Source organism: Nomascus leucogenys, chromosome 18 (assembly GCF_006542625.1).
Source record: "Nomascus leucogenys isolate Asia chromosome 18, Asia_NLE_v1, whole genome shotgun sequence".
NCBI classification, from domain to species: domain Eukaryota; kingdom Metazoa; phylum Chordata; class Mammalia; order Primates; family Hylobatidae; genus Nomascus; species Nomascus leucogenys.
Window position 1 is genome coordinate 14,152,986 of NC_044398.1, and position 16,815 is coordinate 14,169,800.

Consider the following 16,815-nt stretch of genomic DNA (forward strand, 5'->3'; position numbering starts at 1 on the left):
AGAGCCTGTTGATGAATCCGAAACATTAACCCAAAAATAGTGGTGAGTGCTCCACTTAGCTTTTGTGCTCTGAGTTAATTAAGTAACCTGTGAATCGTAGATTCTGAATAAGAGGAGACATCAATCAGATATTACTGCTGTCAAATAAAAAATAACACAAGTTTGGATATAAGTAAATGTCTTAGTCTGTTCCTGCTGTTATAACGCAAAATCTCAGATTAAGTAAATTCAAACAACAGAAGTTTGTTTTTTAGTTCTAGAGGCTGGGAAGTTCAAGATCAAGGCACTGGTAGATTTGGTTCCTGGTGAGGCTCTCTATTTCAAGGATGGCACCTTGTAGCAAGTCTTGAGTTTTTCAGAGAGGAGGAAGAGCTAAGACTGTGCCTCTGAAAAGAAGAAGGCGGGGTCTTAAAATGTAACAAACTGTTCAGATATCACAATAAGGGAAAAGATAAGGCAGGAAATGTTTGTGGTCAGACACATGGGGTGGGCCGTGGGCCTAAGATGGATCTGAGGAGTTACAGAGAGGGAGTCCTGGGCCCAGTTGACCTAGCTTAAAGTCATGTCAAGTATAAAGTCTGATGAGCCTTGTCCATGTTCACAAGCAAAAGTTAAGGTTTAAACATAAGGAAGTTGATGGCTTTTGCTTCCTTTCTTAATATAGTTGCTCCCTTCGGGGTCATATTTGCTGCTGTCTTAAGAGTGATGTATTAAGGTAATCAGAAACAGTGAAAATACTAGTTTGCATTTATTACTGTTGACCATTAGGCTAACATAGCAAAGTCCCTTTAAACCTGTCAATGGATCTCATATGTACACTGTATACCAGGTTGTGTGCATAATGATAGGCATATACATCTTCACTGCACCGGAGAAATAAAAGGCACTCCAGAGAATTCAGCAGTGGAATTGGATTCTTGCAACCATTATGGGAATCCTTTAGCTTTTCAAAATGGCCTCAGTGTTTGCCAACCAATAATGCTTTATGCTTGTAACAAACTTTATGCTTTTAACTAAACATTGTTACCAGTGCTGTGGTGCCAGATCCCTGCTGTTAAGCTTGTTTTATTGAGAGGTATACTATGCATATAAACACTGTAGGTGAAAGATGAGAAAACACCAATTAATATCAAAATGAATCTGCTCAATGAACTACAAAACTGACAGTTCGTCTGGAGCGCATTAAGACTACTGTAACCTGCTACCAAAGAACTGCGTTTTTATAGTGAAAAATACTTCTCACAGGAGGCTGTCAACTAAACCACAGTATCTTAGATTTTATTTGAGAAAGTCAGTAGCTGTTCCCAACTTTAATCACACATGCTTTGGCCTCCTATAAGTACATCTGGCATTTAGGCTGTGAAATACACTATGGGGCCTTGAATTCTCTGACTGAGTTACTGATAAATTCACTGAAATGTGTACCAGCTTTTAAAATAAGTCCATAAAAAATGTGTCTACATTCCGAGTCATATAGTTGTTCTAGTTGGAAGAGTATTGGGTAGGCAGAGAGAAAAGCAGAGACAAGCTTGGGGGCAGGAATGAGGGGTGACATTAAGTGTTCCTATAATGGCCCTGTCACTTCCTGGGATTCCTGTGTTACAGATGTCATGACCTTTACACCCCACCACAGGCTTGTGATGGGACGGAGTCCCCATTTGGTAGATAAAGAAACAGAGACTCAGAGAAGTTAATTAACCTCCCCTAGTCACACAACTAGAAGAGGTAAGATACAGATGGGAACTGAGGTTTGTCTGACGGGTCCAGGCCTGTCTTATTTCACCAATTCTAGCTTCAGGGGTGTCTACTGTTTAGTGTACGATCTTAAGCAAATCACACGGTTGCTTTGGTTTTCTGTTTTCTCTGTTGTAAAATGGAGATAATACCACGGATACAATCTGCTTCACAAGGGTGATGTTAAATTAAATCTATGTGAAAGCACACTGAAAAAGCATTAAGAGCTTTACAAATAGAAGTCATTGTTGTTATGGAATTGAATGTAATTAGTGTGGTTTTTTTTTACCTGCCTGGAATATATTTGCTGTTGTCTTTTTGGTTCAGAAACAGCATTATAGATGGATTCTTGGAGGAACACTGCTAGTCACAGAACATTTAACATGAGCTCAGGAACTCACCCTAAACACAGAAACAGGACAGAGAGACTCTACATGCTTGTTGGATGCATGAAAAGTACGATATCTCTATAGTCCACTAATTGAACCTATTTCCAAATTAATAGAATTAATGTTTAAGATAATTTTTCTTCTTTTTTCTTTCATTTCATGGGGGAGATGGTATTTATGATCTTTCAGAAATTACTTGACCGCTGTGAACTTGTGTTTCCTTACTGGTAGGATAATAATAATGCTATCTACCTCAGAGTGCTTATCTATTCATTTATTCCACAAATATGCTGAATGCCTACTATACATTGGGCATTGTTTTAGATACTGGGGAATACAGCAATGAACAAGACAGACAAAAACCCCTACTCACTTACATCCTAGTGATTGATAAAGATAATACATAAATAAGGCCGGGCGCGGTGGCTCACGCTTGTAATCCCAGCACTTTGGGAGGCTGAGGCGGGCGGATCACAAGGTCAGGAGATCGAGACCACGGTGAAACCCCGTCTCTACTAAAAATACAAAAAATTAGCCGGGCGTGGTGGCAGGCGCCTGTAGTCCCAGCTACTCGGAGAGGCTGAGGCAGGAGAATGGCGTGAACCCGGGAGGCGGAGCTTGCAGTGAGCCGAGACTGCGCCACTGCACTCCAGCCTGGGTGACAGAGCGAGACTCCGTCTCAAAAAAAAAAGAAAAAAAAATACATAAATAAGAAAAATAAGTAGAATATGGAGTATGGTAGATGGTGGTAAGTGTGAGAAAGAAAATTAAGCAGGAAGGAGAAATGAATTATTTGGGTGTGCTTTGCTTAGACATGCTTGCTGAGAAACTGCTATGGTTTGAATGCATGTGTCCCTCCAAAATCCACATGTTGAAACCTAAGGGCATTAATCCTATTCACAAGGGCTGAGCCCTTTTGACCTAATCACTTCACAAAGACCCCACTTTCTGATACCAGCAGTGGTATTTATGGACTGTTTATAAATTACCCAGTCTAAGGTATTTTGTGATAGGAATAGACTAAGGTATTTTGTTAGCAGAAACAGGCTAAGACAGAAGGCCTCACAGGAAAGTGGAAAGTGATAATTAGTAATGACTAAAGTAACTGAGACAGGGAATCATGTGGCTATCTGGAGATAAAAGCATGCCTCGTGTGTTGTGTGTGAGTGTAGTGTGTATGGGGGAATCACAAATGAAATAACAATATTGCTCATAGCAGGTACTCAATACTTGTTTGCAAACTATGAAGAAACAAAAAATATGATGTGTCCACAGATTCTGTAAAGGGAAATATGAATCCAGAAAGAAGGGCTTTACAAATAAAAATGCAAAGCAAAAAATGAAAGCACCATTCACCTTAAACTGGCAACACTGAGCGTGTGAAGAAATCTTGGTGAAATTTTTATCGATCAGTTGCCAACAGCCAGCCCAGCCCCTGTGCATGCCTGAAGACTTCTACTGACTTAGTTATTGTTCATTTGCATACTAGAATTCAACATGGCCTTGGGTAAATTTATGAACTGCAGCTCCATCAGAAGTAGCAAGGGGAGATAGCTTTTAAGCTTGATGTCAAAGAGGACACGGATCCCTCTCTCAGCCCTTCCTTTGTAGTTGCCTCTATAATAGGATATTGAGCTTAACGAACCGTTGATCTGACCAGCTCTAGCATTCTATGATTCTTTTCAGTGACCTAGGATGACTTTTTACTGGACTCTGAGATAACAAATAGGTTTTAGCTCTTGTTCCAACTCTGGTTAGTTGGTAGTGACTGACGGAAGTACAGTAGTGATAAATGCTAAGCCCTCTTTGGGCTCATCAGGAAAGATGGCTGTGATTAATTAGCAATGTCTGCCATGGAGGTAGAGATGGTTGCTCACATTTTCCTACCCTATACATCTCCATGTACACTGTATGAGAAACTGAGCCAAAACATGGGAAACAAAGCCTTTTGCTACAGGCTAATGTTTAAAGACCAAACTCCCCTAGATGTGAAATAACAGAGGTGTATGTATTATAACTTGATAGGAAGACTCTTCAAGGAGAAACTGAAAGTCCATGTGACATTTGCAAAGCATCAGAGATTTGTGAATGAACTCTGGTTATGTTAGAAATAGACAGTAAAGTAATGGGAAATGAGGATAGATCAAGCTTTGATTTATTTGGCCATTTGATACCACCTTTGACAACTTTGTCTACCTTGATATGTCAATAAAGTTATTAAAATGAAATGTGAAAAAAATGTAGAGCACTAGAGCATAACAGAGTCTCATTTCTAAGTCATAGTGCCCAGCCGACCAAGGGAAGCTGAGCCCTGGGCATAGAACGACTGCTTTAATTCCAGGCTGCCACTCTCCTCTGCTTGACATTTGACAATGTACTTAAAAGTGCTCCTAAGCACATCGAGGGAAATGAGTAAGTAAATAATTGGTTGCCCCTTTAAAAATAGAAAATATCAGGCTAGGGTTTAATTAACTGCCATAAATTATTCTCAAGCTAACTGTTCAAAGAAGAGCCACTTTTACCCTTTGCCTCTGATGAAGGAATATGGTTTAGGTTATTTACAGTTTCACTTTCTAAAGAGGAAGTATGAGATAGTGAGTTTCCCATCACTGAGAATACTAAGGGAAAATTTTCTGTACTACTCTGTTGGAGATTAGACTGGAAAACTATTGCTAACCTATCTCCAAAGATGCTTTTCTTGAAGCCATTCATGAACATGTGTTTTGGGCAAGGCTTAGCAAAATGAATAGAGCACTCATTCTTTTCTATTTTTGAAAAGTGTTACCCATTTCTGTATAAAGCCATTATTCACGTGAGGATAAATAAGGCTCATCATGTGGAAATAATGGGGATCCAGGAGAGAATAATCTAGCTCAGAAAATGTTAATTAACATGGAGTATGTGTAAGGCATGGATGGGGCCAGACTCCATGGAAACTGTGATATTAACATCAACATCATCAAACCTAATGAAGGATGACGTGGCAGATTCGCAAATAATTATCATGTAGGCAGCAGGTGATATGAGATTTAGAATACAAATAAATTACTGTGGGTAGATACAGAGGCATTAATTCTACAAAAACTAAGAGTGATAGATGACAAGGAGGACAGTCAAGGAAGGTTTCCTAAAAGAAAAGGCATTTGAACTGAGATTTCACGAATAGGAGGAGGCTTTTACAAGTAGAGGTAGGGAAAGGACAGCTTATGCCCAGGGGACTGTGATGACCACGGATCAGAGTTTGAAAAGCAGCGGATATTGTGTGGGAGATGAGACTGATTTGGGGAACATCATATAGAGAGACTTAAATGCCAGGCAGAGGTGACTGAAATTCTTTCGCAGGACTGACAGTTTTTGGGGCAGGAAGCAGCTAAATGGAACTATGCCAGCAATGTGGGAAATGTATGTGGTAGTGATTTGGGGGAAGGTGGCAGACTGGTATCTGGCTCCAAGCTACTCCAATAGCTCATGAAAAGTGTAATCTGACCTGGACTAGATTTGCTGAGAAGAGGTAGTTTTTTTTGTGGATATAGGAATAGAAAGGATAGTTTTAGCCATGTGTCTGGGTACTCAGAATGTAAGCAGAGTTGGCCTAGAGAAAGGCAAGGTTTTATTCTCAGGTTGTAAATGAGCCCTGAGGCCTTATTATCAATTTAAGTCCTAGGCTGGAAAATATTTAAGGAACACCTGAGGTTCTGGAGGTGAGCTAGCTGCTCTTGCCCACAGCAAGTTAAATCCTGACATCTCAGCAATTCCCAGTCTTCTTGCTAAGCCCCTAGCAAGATGTGACTGGTTATGGCTGGTTCTGTACAAGGCACATGACGGTGATTTGTATTATGTGGCTGATTAAAAGCTATCATTGTGGGGTGTGTGTGTGTGTGTGTATAAGTAAGTGGGGGAATCCAAGAGTAGACGTATTTGTTGGTAAATTTGGGACTTCTGCTAAGGACTAAAATGATGTCAAAGAGTCTTCCAATAATCCAGAATCCTAGTATTTGCCCTGTTTCTGTAAACATCAGGAAGCTCCTGGGGTGGGAGTCAGTGGGGCTGAAGTTCCAAGCAACAGGGACATCATTGTGACAGAGAAAGAGAATAATGCTTGGTTACTTTTTTTCTTTTTAAATCTTTCCTCTTTTGTCTACCCTAGAATAATTCACTAATGCTAACTCCACCATTTGTTACCTGGGTTCCACCAGCCAGCTTGCATCTAGACTTGCTGGATAGGTTTCACATCTACCACCTTCATGGCAAAATTGACCTCCACCAACTCTGCCAAACTCACAGGCTAAAAAAGAAAGGAAGAAGCTGGTACCTGGGTGCCAGAGAAGATGAAACACTGGGTTTGAAAGGTAGCCTGGAGAGCAAGATGGGAGGGGTGGGTACAAAGAAAATATGGCACAGGCACTTGGAGAGGGGTGGAGAGAGCTGGATAACTGGGAGAAGCTTTTCCTAGAAAGTCCAAATTAGTACCAGGAGATTACAGTGACAAGGATAAGTCACATACTCAATGGGAGGTCAAGCTCTGGGAGATGTAAGAGCCGTTATTCTGGTGAGAGCAAAGAATCATCCCTACATTTGTAGAAATTATGGGGTTATGTCATAGGCAGCTTATCAAGACAAGAACCAGATCAGAGGTTGGCTTGTTGCTGAATAATAACTTGCTTTGCACTTCACAGATTCATACGTGGTAATGCTGGGAGGGATGCTAGCATCTTCTAGTCCAGCATCCTTATTAGGCAGGTGAGGACAGCCTGGCTCAGTCAGTAAGTGGGAGGTGAAGAGTACTAGAATTCTTGTCTTTTCACAGAATCATCCATAACCTGTTCTACTGTCCACATTTTCCTGGTCATTGTGGGAAATCCTAGATTATAACTCTGCTAAATCATAATAACTCATTATTGACCCTTGTGATTTTCTCTTTTCTCACCTTTTCTGTCTGCTTCCTAGAATAGTTGTAATGGTCCAATACGAAGGATGATGTGTATGAAAGTCAGATTCCAAACTACTGAACACATACAAATCTGTATTGGCATGCCAATGATTGCTTATAGAGACTAAAGTTGGAAGTGCCTTAGAGCGTGTCTCATCTGATCTCACAGATTGAAAAGGAACCTGAGACCCAGATAACTGAGAAGCATTTCCCAAGACACATTTAGTGACTTATGGGCTGGTGCCTAACTCCCTTTTCAAAGTTGGCTTGGTAGAAATTAGCTTCTAGTAAAGAGTGGCAGAGCTGCTCTAGAGCCCAGGTGCCCTGACTCCCAGCCCTGTGTAATTTTTCTCAACAGGTTAAGGGTGTCCTCTCAGTGTTGAGTCTGCAAAGTTTTCTAGGAATGGAGCCTCAGCTCCATCTAAAAAATGCCACCTTGCTCTTTATTTGTTCACCTGGATGCATGGGGAGCGGGTCTCCATTTTCTGACTGGAGCTCCTGTGCTGCAGGGGCTCAGACGGACACAATGGGTTTTTCCGTGGGGGGAAGAGGCTGGCTCTAGAGGGCAGACTTGAGTTGTTTTGACTTGGATACAAAAGCATTTTCAAAATCTAATCATAAGCAGCAGGAGGAAAACCCATCTAATCATTTGCCTCTATGTCTTTTTATTCATAAATCAGTTGGATCAATAACTATTTAAAATGTGAAAGCCTTTATTTGGCATGCTACCCAAAGAGAAAAGAGAATATTATAACTTTTTTTGAGGAAAAGTAGAATGATTTTTAAATTCAAAAAAGGGGCAAGCGTGAAAATCTGGCTTCTGGCCCTATTCTGGGGATCTGGCAATACCATCATGGAGTGTGGAGTTGTGCACTAATTAGAGTGTCTTACTGATGACTTGTTTGGATTCCAGGACAGGCACCAGATGTCACTCAGCCCACAGCATGGAGAGTTACTCTTAATTACAACTTGAAGTTGCCCTATTTGGCGGTAATTTTTCCCCCTTCAGTTGAATAAGTTAATTCACACTGAAAAGTCTATTTTTTAAAATCTTGAAATCTTCCTTCTTCTACCAAAAGAAGGTATTTCATTACAGTACTGACCACTTCTTAAGGGTTACCCAAAAAAGTTGACCCAGGCTAAGAAGAGAATTTCAATCAAAGAGGAGCTTTATTACACATGCCTTTTGTGCTGTCTCTGTGCCCTTTCCCACAGTCCCCGCACTTGTGTCATGAGTGACTGCCAAGGCATTTTTTTCAGAATGTGTCCAACCGCCTCATCCAATTGTCAGAGGTGTTCGAACCAGAGCAACTCCATCTTGAATAGGGGCTGGGTAAAATGAGACTGACACCTGCTGAGCTGCATTCTCAGGTTAGGCATTCTTAGTCACAGAATGTTTACAGCTAAGGGAACAAGTTAATAATGTTTACTGAACAGACCCAGGACTTAACAGACCCAGGAAATGTCCTGATGTCCCAATATCTTAAGAACAAAAGCATTCTTAAAGTTTCACTTTAAAGATAATAATACAGATTCTTGTGGAAGACAGTAGTTACACAAAGATTAGCAATCCTTTGTTAAAAGCCCTTGTAGTAGAACACATCTCCCCTATAATTTTTTGCTTTGTTATCTTGTATATAAACAAGTATTGTACCTAAGGTGGATGTATTCTTCCTCTTGCTTTCAGGAATGTCCAGCTCTGCGTATGGAGTAGCCACTCTTTTATTCCTTTACTTTCTTAATAAACTTGCTTTCGCTTTACTCTGTAGACTTGCCCCGAATTATTTCTCGTGTGAAATCCAACCCCCTCTTGGGGTCTTGATCAGGACTCCTTTTGGGTAACAAAATTTTGCTCTGACCCTATGCCTATCTCTACTGATTGGTACTGGAGAAAGACAGCTGTTTTTGGCCAATCATAATCTGACTTGAATTCAGTAACTCTGATTGCTCTTGCCCATGAGCATAAATGAGAGGAAAGAAAAAGCTTTAAGCTTTGGTCAAAGCTGACCTCACTCTATTTCCCAGACCTACAGATGCTGCTTCTAGTAGAGACAACATGGCTTTTATAAGTGATTCAGATGACTAGGCACCGCAGTGCTCAGATTCTATACGGACCTAATTACCTAGTCTACTCTAAGGAGGCTAATCCTTCCTGGGACCTCAGTACTGAGCCCATGATATTGTTTGGGCCTTTAATATTACCTGGACGGATTTTTTAACTTGTGGTTTTAGAGGTATAAAAATTAATGGAGTTAGAAGAGAAGAAAAAAACAACATGGGAGTAACTTTATTTAGATGTACTGAACTGTTTTTTTTTAGCCTCTCCACAATCAATATTAAGTATAATATACTGATATCACTTTTTGTGTTAGTCTAGCATAAACCAACAATACCTTATCAGTAGGAAACTGACTTTTAAAATCTTTAAAAGCCGGGCACTGGTTTTAATCTTGTTATTTCTTACCAGTTGTGTGAAGTAGAAAATATATAGATTTTGTGCTTAGAAAGATTTGTGCTTCGGTTTTTTAATCTGAAAAATGGGATAAATAATATATCCCTTAAAAGGTGACTGTGAGGATTAAAGAAGAAAGCCTAGCTTATGGTAACAATGTCAGCTGTCATCACTGCCATTATTATTGTCTATAACACCCTTGTCTATATTTATTCCTCAATATTCTAGTGCTTGAGCACTACTGAGGTCTTCATTCCGATGGTAATTTTATTTGGGAACAACAACAACAAAAAGTTTGTTCTAAAGACTTGCTGACAACTGGTCAAAAGTCCCTTGATTTAACCCAGTGTTTCTCAGCGTGTGGTCCTCAGATCAGATAGCATTGGCTGTATCACCTGGGAACTTATTCAAAATGAAAATTATCACCCCATCCTAGCATACTGAATTAGAAACTCTGGGGACTTGGTAGAAATGCCAATTATTAGGCCCTGCCCCACACAGACTGAATCAGAAGCTCTGGGATAGGCCCAGGGTTTTAACAGACCCTGTGGTAGTTCTGATGAATGCTAAAATTTGAGAAGCACAGCTGTAAACTGAATTCATCAACTGGAGTTGATCTTTCTACTATGACATATTTGATGATTCTAAATATGTTGCACAAATATGTGCAAGACAGCCACTCTCTAAAATAAAATGGGTACCATCTTGCAGAATTCACCTCATGATTCCCAGAAGTCGTCTCACTCTGGGAAAAGAAGACCTTGCAGTCAGAATGCCTCTCATGACTCAAATACTCTTCAGTTGGCGGCACTTCCCCTGCCTCTTGTCTAGTACACTGCCATACTAACTATGAAGATTTCAGCAAAACAGAAAGGAGAAAGACATTAACAATCACAGCAATAAACCCCAAGACATTCCTGGCCCTGGGCTATGATTCAGAGATCAAAGTCCTTGTTTAAGATCCCAGGTTACAATTTTTCATTACCCATGATTTCAGGGTTATATTGTCTTATTATGACACCTTTGAAGCTGAGATCCTACTTGGAGCCCCAAGAGACATGGCCATAATAATTTAAAAACTGAAAATGCCTATGATTATCTGTAACTCATGGAGTAGTTTTTCTACTCTGGTGGATACATTCTTCTTTGAACATCTCTTCCAAACTTTTGCAGTTCACCTTTAAAACATCTCAAATCCCTGGGTTTTGGGGAAAATGATTAATAGCTTCTATTGATTTTCAAAAGTTAGGAAACACAGTGGCATAAAGCCGTGAATAGGAAACTTAAAATTTCCATTACACATTCACTTTTTAAAGGGTATTTGGAAATGACTTTCTAGGGGGAATGTCAGTGAGTTTCTAAATATTAAAAATCTTCTCATTTGATGCTTAAAGATGACAAATGCTTGCATTTATATTTCTGTTCTTGCTTTCTATGACACAGAACAACCTCTTCTGAATGTAACCAAGCCAGATAAGTTATTCAGAAGAATCTTTCAACGTTTATACTTGTACAATAGTTGGACTAAAGGGACCATATGCATGCATATTTGTTCATTATATGCATTATGTATCTTTGTAAGCATATCTGTAAATGGTATCTTTCCACACATAGCCATCTAATTTTTTGTAGTACTCCTGGGGGAATGGTAGAGCCTCTATTTTCAAAGGAAGGAAACAGGGCCTGCACTGCTTAGCAATGCTACAGATCAGATACATGTTTGCAACTAGAACCTAAGTCTTCCAGTGTCCTTGAAGTAGTATAATTTCTGTGGGAATCCTGTGTTCTCTGAATTGTGGATTTGTTCTTAAAGAGTGATTTTTCACACTTGCTTCTGTATGATCCCAGGGTTTTCACAGGTCTTGGAAAAATTTTGCTAACTTCCAGGCTTGCAATGTGTACCACTCTGTTAAGTTAGGCATTTGGATCCCACACTCACGTAGTGTGGCCTTGGTATTTTTTTTAAATATTTTTCCTAGAGGGCTTTTAATTCTTTCTCAACTAGAGCCTGGAGCAGACTGCAAACATTCTGTCATCTTTCGGTCTTTTGGGTGGAATTTTTCGAATACCTGTTCTACGGATTGAATCGTGTTCTGAGCGTTCTTACTTTATGCAGAGATGTCTTTCCACCTCCCTGCCTCAAGCAGTTTAAAACCATAGTGTAATGAGCTGAATGATGGCCCCAAAGATTTATCTATGTCTTAATCCTTGGAACTTGTAAATGTTACCTTATTTGGAAAAAGGGCATTTGCAGAGGTGATTAAAAATCTTGAGATGATGTGGTCATCTTAAATCATTTGGTAGGCCCTAAATCAATGGACAAGTATCTATATATCCTTTTAAGATAGAATCAGAGGGAGATTTGAGACAGACTGAAAAGCGGAAGGCTTAGATACTCAAAGAAGAAGGCAATGTGAAGAGGAGGCAAAGATTAGCATGGTCTACAAGCCAAGGAACACCTGCAGGCACTAGAAGTTGCAAGAGGCTAAGAATAAATTTTCTCCTAGAGCCTCCAGAGAGAGTGAGGCTTGGCTGACACCTTGATTTTTGGACTTGTAGCTTCTAGAACTGTGAGTTAATACGCATCTGTTGTTTTAAACTACCAAGTTCATGGTATTTTGTCACAGCAGCCACAGGAGACTAATACATATGGATGCAGCCTCCTCTATATCTTTAAGACCCCATCCCTCAGCCCTTAGAGCTCTCATTCAGGCATAATATCACTTTTCCCACCTTTCAGTTTAATTCCAGGAGTGCGATTTACCTAGAATAAAATCTCCCTGGAATTGAGCAATCTGCTGCCCTTCCACCCTGGATTTATGTTTCGTCTTGTTTTAACAAACAAAAAAAATTTTTAGTTTTGTTTTGCATTCAGTTATGTGCTTAAGATAATTTTTGTTATATTTTATCCAGAAATTCTATGGCCATTTGTGATGAGTAACTGATTTTCATTAAATCAGTCTGCTACTTTTTTGGAATGAGATGTCCCCTTAAATATTTTTTTGGAGGAAACTATTTAGAAGCCCATGTGATTATTGTGTGAACATATACTTTGTTAACTATTCCTGTATATGTCTTTGACTATTTGATATTTCTTAACTAACTTAAAAGTGACAGCGAAATCTCTTAGTAGTCTTGATTTCCAAAGGAGATGTGACTTGACATTTCCTCTGTGATGTGAAGAAGAAATAGTGTTAGCAAGGTGGTCCATTAATTATGCTGGTATCTTAATTCCACAGCATTCAAGGGCAGTGAAGTGGAAATCATAATGGGTTTTGATAAAAGCTTAAATTAGAGTTATGTCACGAAGGTGGGGATGGACTAGCTGAAAAGTCAGCGGGAGAGAAGAGAGTTGCAAAACAAATGAGATGATTTAAAGTGTATAAACTACAGCCAGATCCTTTGACTATTTTCTGCAGAGTTAATTCAGAGGTGCCAAGAAAGTCTCTTTTTATCCCAAAGTTTTTATTCTGGCTTGTTCAGTCAGTGTTTTCATTCTTTAATTTGTGATAAGACCTAAATTACAGTTATACCAGAGAAAAGTTGACTCAATGACAGTGTAATTCACGCTAAGGTGATTATGACTGTTATCATAGAGCTTCAGGTGCCTGAAATAGGGGTGGGGAAGTGAGCCCCTATAAATGCTGCTTTGCACTGTCCTGATTTCTGTTCTTGTATTTTCCTTAATGTATTCATTATTTATTGCTGAGTGCTAAATTGGCCAAAATGTCATTGCTTAAAACAGCTACACTTTTAAAATCTCATTGTTTCTGTGAGTCATGAATCTGGTCACAGCTTAATTGGGTCTTTGGCTTCATAGTCTGTCTCATATGGCTGTAATCAAGGTGTTTACCCAGGTTCTGTGGTCTCATGTGAAGGCTCAATAGGGAAGAATCTGTTTTTAAGCTCACTCACATAGTTGTTGGCAGAATTCAGTTTACTTGAGGGCTGTTGGACTGAAGGCCTCAGTTCCTCACTGGCTGGTTGGCTGGAAGTCACCTTTTGTCCCTTGCTAAGTGGCTCTTTTCATCAGGGAAAGTATGTAAGAACAGCTGGAGAGAGAATGTCAGCATGGTGGAAGTATCAGCCTTTTATAACTTAATCTCAGAAATGACATTACATCACTTTTGCCATATTCTCTTCATTATTAGAAACAAGTCACTAGGTCCAGTCCACATTCAATGAAAGGGGATTACACAGGGTGTGCATATTAGGAAGTAAGAATCACTGGGCACCGTTTTAGAACACCGACTACTATGAATATTGAGTGGTACTCTCTTAGAGAGCAACAACCTTGTCTAATTCATCTTTGTGTTGTCACAGAACCCAGGCATATAAAAATATCCATAATAGAAAAAAATGGCTGATTATTGCCTTAATGCTATCTTTTTTTATACTGAGACTAGTTCATTCATACCTCACTGGACACCATTTCTCAGTGTCCTTTGCTAATTTCTCCTCCTATTTTGGATCTCTATAAATTGGAATGTCCTTGGGCATAGGATTCTGATCTCTACTTCTCACTGCTTTGAGAATCTCATTTACTTTTAGGCACTAAATACCATTAATGACTCCTGGATAGATATATCCTGCCCTGACTTTGCATCTGGACCACAAAACTTATTCATTTACTTTTTTCAGTTCTTTGCTTAATATCTCTTATTGGAAAGGTCTTCCATGATCACAGTGTCCAAAACAAAATAACACCTCCACCCTGATACTGTCACCCTCTTTCTCCTTAACCTTTATTTTTCTTCAAGGCACTTTTCATTGGTATCTATTTATCTATCTATCTATCCATCCACCTACCTACCTATTTACTAGAAATAAGCTCCATGATAGTTAGGACATTGCTCACCATTATATCCTCACTGCTTAAAATATTGTCTAGCACAAAGTAGGCTCTCAATAAATATTTATTGAATGAATGAATGGTAAAATATTGTAGCTATTGTTGGTTGTCTTTTCAGGTAATAATATAAACTTCTTATCTAACTGTAGACAGAGTGAGTAAAAGGGCATACAGGCATCTATTGGAGGTAGAGGATAGCTGGGATAAAGAGGGAGAGGAACAGGATTGAGAATTCTATGGACAGAAGGAAAAGCTGTTGACTTCTGTAGTTGAGATTTTTGGTTGTCATGTACTGCAGAAACTGAGTTTGCAGACAAGAGCTACTTTCTCCTGAGCTGGAGTTGCAGGACAACTGTAGGGAATGGAGACCTTGACCAGAGGTGGAAGCAATTTGGAATAAAGTAAAATTGCTCACAACCACGTATCCAGAAATGGATCTGGGCCAGGACACATTTGAATTTAGGAATGTAGGAAATGAGTATCTAGAACTCAGAACTTTCCAAATAAGTCTTGTTTTCTTCAAAGCTGGATAGATATGGTCTCTATATGTCTGTTTACCTATGATATTGTGTTTGCAGTGTCTGCAATATGTATATAATTACCACTGCTTTCTGAACCCTGAATCTCCATTTCTCATACAGCACTTACCACACTTTACATTACATTATATTGATATACCATATTTTATATATACATATATATATTTATATATATATATATAGCTAATGCAATAACTAAACTATTTCCTAAATGCTTCTGATTTAAATTCCCTTATTGACAAATCAGTTTCTCTCTTCTTACCCCATCCATTATTAAGTTCCCAAGGAAGGGAAAGCAAAATTATGTCTTGGGAAAAAGGGGAATATGATGTTTAAAAGGGCCTATCAGACAGGATGATAGAAGAAAAGCTAGCTTATTTCATCCTGGTCTTGGAAGAAGTGCAAAGACATTAGGGATGGGGCAGTGAGGTCAGATATAGGTCCTGATTTCTCTTTTTCAGGTTGGAACCCTTAGGTGTAAGGGGCCTGGTGGGGAGGCTAGAAACATCCAAAAGGGATTTATGCAATGGGAATGAGCTATTGGCACACTTCCCAGCTTCAGGGAAGCCTGTTACTGGCCACGTTCAACATGCCTTGGAGGTGGCAGAACACCACTGGCAGGGGTACGGGCTATATAGATGAGCCCGAGCTGAGGCTCCTGGATCCCTGCAGCTTGTGAAGAGCATGCAAGGGAACAAAAAGCCCACACAACCTGCTTAGAGAGTTTCTTGTTTCAGCAAGAAATGCTTGCTGAAACAGCAGAGGCCTAGAGTTGGAACAAAGAGGCTACAGGTGGGGACATTTCATGGCTAGGGGAAAAGGATAGGAACAAGGACTCTGAAGGTGAGTAGGTGCCACTACAATGCGCAGATGGTCAGAAGGGTCTAATTATGTCTCAGTGATCCAGGAGGCAGGGTAGACCAGTACTCTGAAACAGAGACTAGCAATGATCTGAAGGACATGGGAAAAATCTGAGGCCACCACCTCTCATCTGCCTCCCTGAAGACACATGAGCCCCACACCCTGTACTATGTAGGGGAGGAGAAGTGCACCTAATATTGAAGCATTTGCTTGAAAAAGAACAAGTCATCTAAAGAGACAAATTAAACCTGAAGAGATCCGTACACTCTAAATTATCAAGTTTATTGGTTTTTTTTTTTTTTCATGTTATCCAGATGGGTGGGAGACTTGTGAGAGTCATCAATTCACTCAGAGAAAGTAAAGAATCTCTATTGTCTTTGGATATCTGAGTGTAATTTGTGTTACATGTGCAATCATGCTTACTTATGAATATGTCTTATCTCTTAGTTCCTTCTTGTAGCATATCACCTCTCAGATCAGAAGCTCCTGAGGGTAACAAAGGTAGAATATGGCTAGCACACTTTTCTGTATGTACCTGAAGCATTTTACATTAACCATCTCATTCAATCATCCCATTGTGTGATGTGGTTGTTTTTTGATTTCACAGACCAAGACATGAGGCTAGGAGGGTGAAGTAACTTTCTGAGTCACACAGATAATCATTTTCAGAGCCAGAATTAAACTCAAGATTCTGTTAAATTCAAGATATTCTTGCTCATTTTTGCATCTTCTCTCATGCCTGTACCATTTTTGCATCTTGCACCCTGCCTGTAGGTAGAGGACATTATGTTCAATTGGAAATAAGTTGGTAGCAACGAAGTTCTATAAGCAAGGAAGAGGAGAATGTAGAAGAATTCCAAGGGGTCTCATATTCTTCTGTGATATCAGTGAAGCAGAAGTGAAGAGGTACAAGTCCTCAGATAACATTCTGTAAATTGTGTCTGAACAAACTCTACCTCCTGCCATCTGACCATTTCTCACTTCCCATCAGCCAGTCAGGGTGTGTGGTCCTGAGTCTATTTAAATGCCCAGTGGATAAGAAGTCATATTAACATGAC